Here is a 12,330-nt window from a genome sequence, read left to right as displayed (position 1 = left end):
CCTGCCTGCCTTCCCAGGGGCTTTTAAATCGCCCAGGGTTTTTTTTAAATGCTGGGGGTGGGAAGAAAAGCCCTTGCCCCCCCCCCAGCCTTCAGAAGAGGTCCGGGGACAGTCTGTCCCCGGACCTGGTCTGAAGGCGGTTTCCCTAGGAACGCATTAATTGATTTTCAATGCATTCCTATGGGAAACCGTGCATCGCAAGACGAAAAAACCGCAAGACGAAGAGACTTGCGGAGCGAATTAATTTCGTCTTGCGAGGCACCACTGTACATCATAAATTAAGTACAGTAACCTGGTCTTAGAGGTTAAACTGAAGGGAGAGAGGTCTACCCATTGCTGCTGAATACAGCCTTGGCTTTATACCCATCAATTCAAGTATACATGTTCTTTGAAGAAAGGAAGAGAGGATTAGTCATACCAGAGGTCTGTAGCCTTGAGCTGTTTTGAAAGGCCCACCATGTCCTAACCCTGAACAGAAATCAGATGTGGGGGAAAGGCAACTCAAGACACAAGACCAAGGCGTTAGTGCAATTTCACATAAATCCCCAAATCACACCAACATGCCATTCTGGCTGGGGCTGATGAGATTTCAACAACATCTGGAAGGCCACTGGCTTAATGCAATTGAGAGGGTATAGTAAAGCTATGATTGATGAAGTCTACAGTTGACATAAATATTATGGCAGTGATAGCCAACATGGTACACCCCAGACATTGCTGGACTGAAACTTCCATTAATGTTGGTAATTGACCATGCTGCCTGGGGCTGGTTGGCATTGGAGTCCAACAACTTCTGGAGGGCAATGTGTTGGGTATTCCTGGGTCACACTGTTGTGTGCTGAAAACAGGGAAGTGTTTGATAGAAGGAACAGAATGCATGTGATGTCTGCTAACCTTGATATTGCAAAGTAAATAATATTTTTATGTTTATCAAACATGCAGCACAACATCGATTATGTGCATGAGTAAGCAAGTTATAAATAAACCTAATCATTGTTGACAACAGGCGTCTGGTATATTTACAAAGTGAAAACAACACTGAATAAGGCAGCCATATGTGAAAAACAGGAGAGAAGCATACTGGTACATATGCAATCATCATTTGCTAGCTGTAATTGATGTGTGTGTGGAAGTAGGAGAGATAACCTGAATTAGCAATCATATAGTAGGCTGGGGTTGAATAGACATAATTTGATGACACACACACCCCTCAAGAACAATGCTTTGACTCCTGTTGTTTGCTTTTCAACATCAAGAAGAGGGTGACATGAAAGCAAGTGTGCAGTGATCAGAGTATCATACTAGGAAGGTCCAGGTTTAAATCCCCACTGCTACCTGGGGACATTGGGTCACTCATCATCTCTCAGGCTATCATTTCTCAGAGGGCTGTTGTGATAGCTAAAATGGGAGGTGGGCAGACAATGGCATACACCAGTGGTTCCCAATTAGCTAAGTCCTGCTGCTCCCCCGGTTTTCCAAAAGCCAAGCCATGGACATTGGCGGAGCCTCATGCTCCAGCACCAGGGGGGCAGAGAGCAGGTGGAGGAGTGGCTGGCGCACGTCCTGGGGGCATGGCCCACCGCCTGTGGGGCGTGGCGCCCAGTGCAGGCGCAGGGGGCAGCCATGATGGCACCCCACCGGAATCGTGCTGCCAGGGGCAGTGCACTCCCCAGCACCCCTCTTCCTCCGCCAGTGGCAACGGACCCCTATTTTTGAAAACTTAGATATCTCTGGTATTTTTTGTTATGTGAATGGTGCCACAGACCCCCTGAGTGTGTTACATGGACCCCAGTTGGGAACCACTGGCATGCATCATTATTAAGCTTTCTTGAGGAAGATGGATGAATAGGAGGCTCATCTTTCCTCTATATCCACCGCTACCCATAAAAACGTCAACCCTGTTATTGGTCTTGTTGTCCCTCAATTAGCCTGCCCTTGCTAATTAATTAGTATGGCAACGGTTAAGCAGGAGGAAACACATCGAGCTGATCTATTTAGCCTGAATCTGTGTAGTTGGACAGGCTTACGTTCCTTTGATTCTTTCTGATTTCTCTCTGATTTCAGCAAAAGTGCTTGAAAGTGTGACATCTTGCACTTTAGACAGACCTGCATGCATAGCACGTGACCCACATCACTTGAATCACACCAACTGTGCATGATAGTTCATAAAGGAAGGTTTCCTCCAGCAAAGAAAACAAACCAACTGGCTAAGCCTTTCCAAATCTACTCAACAACTTATATTTTCAGCTGCAAATAGATGATCCCCCCCCCCCCGCATGGACATAAATGTTGTCACTTGCTTGTGTGAAAGGCAAAGGGACAGAAGCCAATTGGGGGGGGGGGACACGCCAGAAGCTTAATATTTATTATGAGGTGGCAGTGGTTCCAGCACCTGGTAGAACATAATAGATGCCTTGTGGCTGAACTTGGCTGGTTGCAAATTGCACACAACCCTTTTATTAAAATATATTCTATAATTGCTGTATTTATTCAACTGTAATACACACCTTTTTTGGCCAGAAACGTGAAAATTCAGGTGCGCATTAGATTTGATGGCGCATTTACAAACACTTTTTTGGTTGCAAGGTTTGGAAAACTGAGGTGCGCTTTAGATTCAGTGGTGCATTAGATTCAAATAAATATGGTAATCCAGCTTGCATCAAATTTATTGCCTGTTGTATTTTTGCCCCTGCATTTTGTATTTATAAGCACTGATCCAGATATTTACACTTGGTACATAAAGAAGGCTGATTGCCGAAGAATTGATGCTTTTGAATTATGGTGCTGGAGGAGACTCTTGAGAGTCATAGAATCATAGAATCATAGAGTTGGAATAGACCACAAGGGCCATCGAGTCCAACCCCCTGCCAAGCAGGACTGCATGGACTGCAAGAAGATCAAACCTATCCATTCTTAAGGAATTCAGCCCTGAGTGCTCACTAGAAGGACAGATCCTGAAGCTAAGGCTCCAATACTTTGGCCACCTCATGAGAAGAGGAGACTCCCTGGAAAAGACCCTGATGTTGGGAAAGATTGAGGGCACAAGGAGAAGGGGGCGACAGAGGACGAGATGTTTGGATAGTGTTCTCGAAGCTACCAGCATGAGTTTGACCAAACTGCGGGAGGCAGTGGAAGACAGGAGTGCCCGGCGTGCTCTGGTCCATGCGGTTACAAAGAGTTGGACACAACTAAATGACTAAACAACAGCAACAAATTGGATGCACAGCCCACTCTCCTGAACAACAGATCTTTGACTTGTCCATGTTGCCACCGCTTATCTCCAGCTAGCTCCAAGGAGGGAATGGCTTCTCAAGTCAATCTCCTGAGTGATGGTTTGATACAGTATGCAGGATCAGTATTCATCCCTGGGGTCTTGTCCAGAAGCAGAATCCCTGCAGAACATTTCCTCCACCCCTCAAAGGCTGAATTGCATCCAGAAGGGCCATTCAAACATAGAAGGTTTGCTTGAGGTGTAGATTGCCATAACAGAAGCAGGGCAATATTGTGTGATCAAATATGCCCCATTCTCTTCATTTCCTGTAAATGTGATTGCTTGAATTCATTAATCTAAAGCCGTCGTGTGATACCATTTATATGATTGAATGGTATATTACATTCTTGTGCTGGTTAATGATTACAATCATTCTTATATTCAGTCTAATGAATGTTTTAAAATCTCATTACTACTTCCACATTGGATGCAAACCATATTCCCCTGAAGCCAGTGGAGGGAATGATAATGCTATCTGTATTGTATCCATAACCGCTATATCAAAAATTACTGCTTTAAAAATTCAATTGCACCAGCAATGGTGAAGTAATCAACCCACATTGGTACACCAAGCCTATCAAATAGTTACTCTGAAAGGCAGGTATATGTTTTATATAAGTTGGAAGCTGCCCAGAGTGGCTGCAGCAACCCAGTCAGGTGGGCGGGGTATAAATAATAAAATTGTTGTTGCTGTTGTGTTGTTGTTGCTGTTTCTGTGGAATAGGACATCCCTATTTTCATCAGAGAAATGTTGAAGAGTGTGGGATTGCAGTCACAGATGCACACTCTTCATGCTCATCTCAGAACAATCAAAGGTCACACTATACACATCAGAGAACTGTGTGTTCCATTTCAACAGTAAGTACTAAATGATTTCAGTGAAACATGTCATACGGAATGAAAATACTATATACCAGACCCAAAACACTACTATTAAATGCAGGCTAGCTGACCCTTAGACAAAAGAGAGAGATCAGGATACATGTTTAAATTTCCTTTTTAAAAAACTGGAGTCTTTATTTTGTCTCAACAATTTCCTTATTCAAAAGCCAGTCCAATAGATGTCCAGACCCATTTCGTTTATTAACGGATCCTCTTAAATTATCCTATCAAAGACCTGATATTTACTCAGAGCTCCTGGAGATTTAAACCACTTATGTAAACTCCTGCAGCCTTAAGGCTGCGTTTAGATTACCTGCAATTATCTGCAAATATTTGGATACACAAGTGTAGCTGTCCCCTTGCAAGCCTGTTAAGATCAAAAGGTTGTCATTCAGCCCTGGAGGCTTAGAACTTCCAAGCTTACATTAATCATTAAAACATGGCTTTATCATTTCGGCTGACACTAAATCAGCACACATATACCCGTAAAACAAGGCTATAAGGAAGAACTTTGCACTAAAATTATATTTGCAGATGACACCAAATTTGCAAACTCATAAATGACATCAAGCTGGGAGGGGTAACTAATGCTGCAGTAGACAGAACTGGGATTCAAGATGATGTTAATAGATTGAAAAACTGGGCCCAGACTAACATACTGAGTTTCATTGAGGACAAATGTAAGATTTTGAATGTCAGGCTCATGATAAATCTAAACAGCAGAGCTGTTCAACAGTAGACCAGACTCTGTCAGAAGGTGATGGACTCTCCTTTGCTGGGGGTTTTCAAGAAGGGATGCTTTAGTTGAGATTCCCCAGGTTCGCTTCCAACTCAACAAGTTTATGATTCTATAAATATCCTCACCTACATAATCTACCTTGCTTTTTTAAAAATCCCTTTAACAGGAAAAACATCAGAAGATGAGATAATTAGGAATTAATGAAGACTTTGTTCGCATTTGTTGATAAAGTGTAGGTGGGGGAATATTTGGGGAAAAAACAATTGACAATTGGCAGATCAGCAGGTCAGCATATATGATTCCTGCGGTCTTGGGGGAATTAGCTAATGAGCCTGCTGAAGCACAGGCAATTATGTTGCAAGCATCACTGAGATACCAAAGGACTTTGGAGGGGGCTGGGAGGGAGAAACAGCAAGGGCAGTAATAGAGAGATCTCTAATTAGCCTCTGGTTCAGTGCCTTGGGAGAAAGTGTTGAAGCCCATTGTTTGAAGTCCAGATTTAGAATGCTCGCGAGGAACACTCACCAATAAACCCTGAACCCATTGGCGTTCATAGGAGCAGCAAGAGATTTGACTTCCACAGGGCTTTAATGGGGCACAGAACGTGCAAGAATCTGTTTTGTATTATGTGCATGGTGAGATTTCTGGTGTGACATTTGCACAGTCCAGTGCACCTATGAGTGCTGTCCTTGGAGTTTGAAACAGCAGAGAGAATAGATTGACAGGTCTGCTAGAGGCCTGTCATTTTCCTTTGGAGCTGGAGTGAATTTGTAAAAGCCACAAATACACACAGCCCGAGCGGGGAAATGTGCTCACACTGATTTTTCGGGAACATGCCTTTGGAGCATCACAGAATTCTATGATTCTTTGCGAATCAAGGCTGGGCCCTAAGCTTTCCTTCAGTGTACAAGGGCAGTTTGACACAGGAAGACCTTGCATTTAGCAATGGGTACATAGCAAACTGTGAAGTGAAGGACATGAGGCAGGAGTTGATAATGCAGGTGAGCTGCGCACAGGTGGCTGCATGCAAGCTGCCAGCCAGCCCTGTGGAGCCTCCTTTTATTGAGACAAATATGCAAACCAGGCAGATACCATATTTTTTGCTCTATAAGACTCACTTTTTCCTTCCTAAAAGGTAAGGGGAAATGTGTGTGCGTCTTATGGAGCGAATGCAGGCTGCGCAGCTATCTCAGAAGCCAGAACAGCAAGAGGGATTGCTGCTTTCATTGCGCAGCGATCCCTCTTGCTCTTCTGGCTTCTGAGATTCAGAATATTTTTTTTCTTGTTTTCCTCCTCCAAAAACTAGGTGCGTCTTGTGGTCTGGAGCGTCTTATAGAGCGAAAAATACGGTAAATTTTGGGCTGTGACCTTTACACATCTTCCGGTCCCGAGATCGTGGGGTGGTGCAAAGTTATTTTGGCACCTGTTTCCACCGCGTCATTTTCCCCTTGCACAGTGTATGACGAAGGAGACAAAAGGTCTCAGAGACAAAGGTTACAGACAGGACACCGTAGACTACTGAGACCGCAAAAGGTTAGACAGAGGGAGCGATGGTCAGACAGCTGTGGCTTGTCTGGGGGGGGTGCCCCGCACCTCAAGGTCACATGTGCAGGCAGACTGTGGCTGCCTGCTGGTGAGGAATGTGCTCCCTTCGGACCCCACTGCCCACTCCACGATCATCCCTACAAAACTGTCTTATTCAAAGTCAGACCATGCAGGTAAGTACACAAGAAATGGGGAATATGTAAATAATGAATAAAAATAAATTAATGAAATGAAAATTAATCAGCATTTTAGTGTGGGTTTCTCCCAATGTATACCTTCTTTTTACTCCAGTTTCCCCAATACACACATTTTTACGAAGCATTTCACCCCTAATATAATATAATGCATGATTATATATTATTTCCACCAAAAAATGCATCTGTGTGCTCACTGTACCCTACTGTATCTGTGCTCCTTGACTGGAGGAGTCCCCCTGAAATTTTTTAGAGATGTGCAAATTTTGGAGGATAGCTATATTTCAGCTAGCAAATTGTTTTGGAAGGTCAGTATTAGGCCGGTTCACCTTTAAATGTAAACTGACCAAATTTCTTATCCCTCCATATTCACAACTTAGAAATGTACATGGGTTTTGATTATGTGGAAACTCTGTGGAATTTGTTTCAGAATTAATTTTTACAGAAGATTCATTCTATTCAAGTGGCTATTTTCAAAGTTCCTGTCAGGCTGCTACTTTGAAAGACTTCCTTCTTACACGACCTAGCAGGAATCCTCTGTTCTCCCAATGGTACTATTATATTCTTCATATTGCTTGAAACAGTACATTTCATTTAAGGAGAGAGACGGGGAGGAAATCAATATTGCTATTGAGGGGAATATTAACAAAGGAAGAAAATATATTGTTTTTTCTGTTTCCTCACAGAAATCATCATTTTCAATATACATGAAAAGCATCGCTCAAATATCTTAGTGTAAAAGTCAGTGTGGTGTTTTTAATCACTGCTGTTGTGTAGTTATACGAACAAATAGCACTTTAGATCGAGAACCAATAGTTTATTTTACAGCAAAATGTTTCTTGAAAACATAAAAATTGCAAAAGCACTTTTGGTTTCCTGCACAAAAGGGTGGGTCTGTGTGAGTGTGTTAATTCATTATATCATTCTTCTTGGGTCAAAGCAGGCATCCTTCTGTAGAGTGTTTTTTAAGCAGAGGAAGAAAGTACTAAACTTCACAGCACACAGTGGAGCAAAGGGTCAGTTCCGCATGCTGCGAAAATGTTCCAAAGACAAAATCTTATCTTCACCGATACACAATCAGGAATGTCCCTACTCACAATGAAGAGGGCATTGGCAAAGAGTATGGAGACTGCCCTGGAACTGTATATACCAGATATGAGGGGGGGGGGGAATTATTGTTCAGATGTTGCCAAACTACAATGCCTGTCATCTCTGACCAGTGGGACTGATGGGAGTCCAACAGCACTGAAGAGCCACAGACTCCTCATCACTCCTATGCACATTTACTTGTAAATAAAAACCACTGAACACAATGTCACTTACTTCTGAGTGTCATTTATTTATTAGATCTCTTACCCATCCTTCACCACAAGGTCCCAGAACAGGTGACTAAAGTATTGAAACCATTTAAGACCATGGCATCTCCTAAACGGATATACATCAGGTGTCAAAGGCTAGAGGTAAAATTTCAGTATACAGTAGTACCTCGGGTTAAGAACTTAATTCGTTCTTAACAAATTTAAACTGTTCTTAACCTAAGGTACCACTTTAACTAATGGGGCCTGCTGCTGTGCCGCTGCCGCCGCACAATTTCTGTTCTCATTCTGAAGCAAAGTTCTTAACCCAAGGTACTATTTCTGGGTTAGTAGAGTCTGTAACCTGAAGCGTCTGTAACCCAATGTACCACTATATGTCAAAAGCTATGCAATGAAGTCGCCAGACACACTTTTGTGAGGAGGAAAATCCACAGCTTGGGGATGACACAGATAATGTCCTCTCCCAGGCCACCACCACCCAAAGTTCTGAGGGCAGTGGAACTACCGAGAGAGATTCCTATGCCAGTCTTAGGACCTGAGAGAGTCTGTCAGGAAGAAAGCAAGAGAAGAGAAGATGGTTATGTAACTCTTATTCAACAGCAGTGGTAACAGGGGGTATACTTCCAATGGAATCCAGTGGGTTTACTCTGTGTATAACTTAGCTGGCTATTGCCCATACTTGTGGGGCGGGGGAGCGTTTCAGGAATGTTTTTTAAAAAATAAAATTGTGAGAAAAAAGGTGAAGAACGAGCAGAGAAACATGGCTTTCTTCCTGTTTTTCCTCCCTATTTTTTAATGCTGTATTCTCTTCTGATTCTGTGAGAGGCATATCAGAAAGCAGCAGTGTGACCTCAGAAGGCGGTTGAGTGGGATATCTGGTAGCCCAAGCAACAACAACAACAACAACAACAACAACATTGAAAGCAGACACTGCAGCATTCATTATAAACTTCAAGGGCACTCCTCTGTGATATCTCGCTCCCACAAAACAGGCTGATTATGCCATCATGTATACTGTGCTAATTCCCCCCCCTGCTGAATTTTGAGAGGAAAAGGGTGTTTCCAGTGCTTTGCTGAAATCTGACCTCTAATTTATTGGAAGTTTTCTTCCCCTGAAAAAGTGGCTTCCATTTTTATACCTCCTTCTCAATGTACTTGAGAATTTCAGATTCTTGAGCTTGCTTATAGTTGGAAGGTGGCTGCGGATGGCATGAGCATCTCTGATTGTTTGCTTTTCTTAATAGACATGTACTTCAGCACTCTGCAGCCTCCCTGGCTGCCCATGTTTCTAGATCTGGAAAAAGTGAAATGGGAGAGGATACCACAGGCATCCAGGAAGGCTGCAGGGTGTTTTTTCCCCCTCTGCCGGGCTCAGGCAGAGAGACAAGAGCAACCACACTGCTGAATGGCATTTAAATCTGGAGTAACTTCGGGTGGCGCTGTGGGACGCAGGTGGCACTGTGGGTAAAACCTCAGTGCCTATGACTTGCTGATCGTATGGTCAGCGGTTTGAATCCCCACGGCGGGGTGAGCTCCCATCGTTCGGTCCCAGCTCCTGCCCACCTAGCAGTTCGAAGCACCCTTACGTGCAAGTAGATAAATAGGTACCGCTTTATAGTGGGAAGGTAAATGGCGTTTCTGTGTACTGCGCTGGTGCTGGCTCACCAGCTACAGCTTCGTCACGCTGGCCACGTGACCTGGAAGTGTCTGCGGACGGCGCCGGCTCATGGCCTCTTGAGCGAGATGAGCACTCAACCCTAGAGTCGGACACGACTGGCCCGTATGGGCAGGGGTACCTTTACCTCTAACTTCACCTTGGTTTAGCTTCACTACCTTGCTTGGGGTGACCCTCACAGAGGCCATAGGCTGTCACCCTTGCACCAGTCCCACTGATGTAATAAATACTCAGCTTTGCCAGTTTTACCACCCTTTTTCTACAGATGGGTGGCAGTGACAAGGGAGAAAGGTTGGGTGCAATAGCTTGCATAGATTTATCCACTGAGTTCATAACTGAGTGGAGATTTGAAGTAGGTGCTTGATACTTTAATATGTACCCAGTGAACAGTAAAGGTAAAGGACCCCTGGATGGTTAAGTTCAGTCTAATTCGGCTATGTGGTGTGGCACTCATCTCTGCTTTAAGGCTGCGGGAGCCAACGTTTGTCCACAAACAGCTTTCCAGGTCATGTGGCCAGAATGACTAAACTGTTTCTGGTGCAATGGGACACTGTGACGGAAGCCATAGCACACAGAAACTCTATTTACCTTCCCAACACAGTGGTACCAATTGATCTATTCACTCTAGCATGCTATTGAACTGTTAAATTGGCAGAAGCTGGAACAGTTCAATGGGAACTCACCTCGTCATGCACATTCGAACCGACGACCTTGCGATCGGCAAGCCCAAGAGGCACAGTGGTTTAGGCCACAGTGCCACCTGCATCCCTAATGTACCCAGTAGTGACGTGAGCAGGAAACACTTCAGGAGGTGGAGTGAAGCTACCCAGTCTGACCCGGCAAATACATGAAAAGATTGTGTGTGAAACCCACCCACCCCTCACATCACATGGTAATATGGGTGGCTATCCACTTCCATTAAACCACTGCAACAATTGCCTACAAAGAAAGATGGCTTGTCTCTCCAGCTTTTTAAAATGCCCATCACATCTCCCTGATGGGCGATTTTTGTTACTTGCTGATGAAACAGTCAGCCAGAAAAGGGACACTGATGGCATGTTAAATTTATCACACGAAAATCACCACCTGAATTCTTCACGTGAAAACATCCAAAGGATCTAATAAGCAATAATGGCAGAGAACTTCAAGTAATTGGAGGCATTTGTTTACTTGTTTGCTCAGCACAAAAACAGTGATGTGTGCTCCCTCTTCTGGCTATGTCATGGAATTTAGTGATAATTTTCTGGGAATCCCACTGTACTAAAATGTGGGGTTTATTTCTAAGTAAGCAGGCACAGTCACCGGAGCCAGCTTCTCTATATCTTCTATCTCTAGCAGTTTCATCCTAGGTAGGGCTGCTACAGACCACCAAAAACTATAGATTTGTCGATCAATGAACAAAAACAGAAACTTTATGATGAATTTTTCAAACACTTATGAAGAAATGTGCCTATTGCCCAGTGTTCGGCACTTCTGCTTTTTGCAGGTAGTCATAGAAGTTTGAGCTAATTAATGCTTCCTGTTGTTTTTTTTAAGCTACCACTTTAAGGGGTTAGAGGGAAATGATATAATTAATAGGTTTGATTTTGTATTATGCTAGCTAGAGATGGGCAAGCTCACCTCAGATTAACCTGGAAATTACCAGAGTTCTCTCCATCCACTTAAAAAATCAGAAGATATTGTGTATCTCCCCTGCCCCGCCCAACAAAAATTAATCTGAAAAGGCTTGGGAAAATTACCTGTGTGTCATCCTGAAGGACCTTCCACAATAAGCAAAGTTGTTCCATTACTTGCATGGGGTGGAGGCAGTGTTTTGACTACTTTAGTTTGCATCAGAAGGGGGAAACACTCTGCAGGAACTTAATCCAGTGCTTTTGGAAGGGGGATTAGCACCCACTGGACCTAAGAAGGGGGTAGTTGTCTTTCACAGCCAAAGATTTGGCTCCCATGTGTCTTGCTGAAGAAGCTCTGCAGATGCACACAATCTATAGGTGCGAGTTGGTCTCCCATGCCTGTTCAAGAACAGCATGGAGAAAATGGACAGAGAAAAGTTTTTGACCCTCTCTCTTAGCACTAGTGATGTATGGAAGTGAGTAGAGATGTATGGAAGTGAGAGCTGGACCATAAAGAAGGCTGATCGCTGAAGAATTGATTCTTTTGAATTATGGTGTTGGAGGAGACTCTTGAGAGTCCCATGGACTGCAAGAAGATCAAACCTCTCCATTCTTAAGGAAATCAGCTCTGAGTGCTCACTGGAAGGACAGACCCTGAAGCTGAGGCTCCAATACTTTGGCCACCTCACGAGAAGAGAAGACTCCCTGGAAAAGACCCTGATGTTGGGAAAGATTGAGGGCACAAGGAGAAGGGGACGACAGAGGACGAGATGGTTAGACAATGTTCTTGAAGCTACCAGCATGAGTTTGACCAAACTGCAGGAGGCAGTGGAAGACAGGAGTGCCTGGTGTGCTCTGGTCCATGGGGTCACGAAGAGGTGGACATGACTAAACAACAACAACAACAACAACAACAACAACAACATAGCACTAGAACTAATAAACTTCCAATGAAGATGAATGTTGGAAGATTCAGGGCAGTCAGGGCCATCTTTGGCAGATGCAGTGCCGGGGTGCAAATATCTGCCCAGCGTCCCCAAATTACCATGGATACTGGGGGGGGGGGGTGAAGCTGCACACTGCTGGCCATGGAGG

The sequence above is a fragment of the Podarcis muralis genome, chromosome 4, assembly GCF_964188315.1.
Source record: "Podarcis muralis chromosome 4, rPodMur119.hap1.1, whole genome shotgun sequence".
In the NCBI taxonomy this organism is placed as follows: Eukaryota; Metazoa; Chordata; class Lepidosauria; order Squamata; family Lacertidae; genus Podarcis; species Podarcis muralis.
This window is presented reverse-complemented; position numbering follows the sequence as displayed.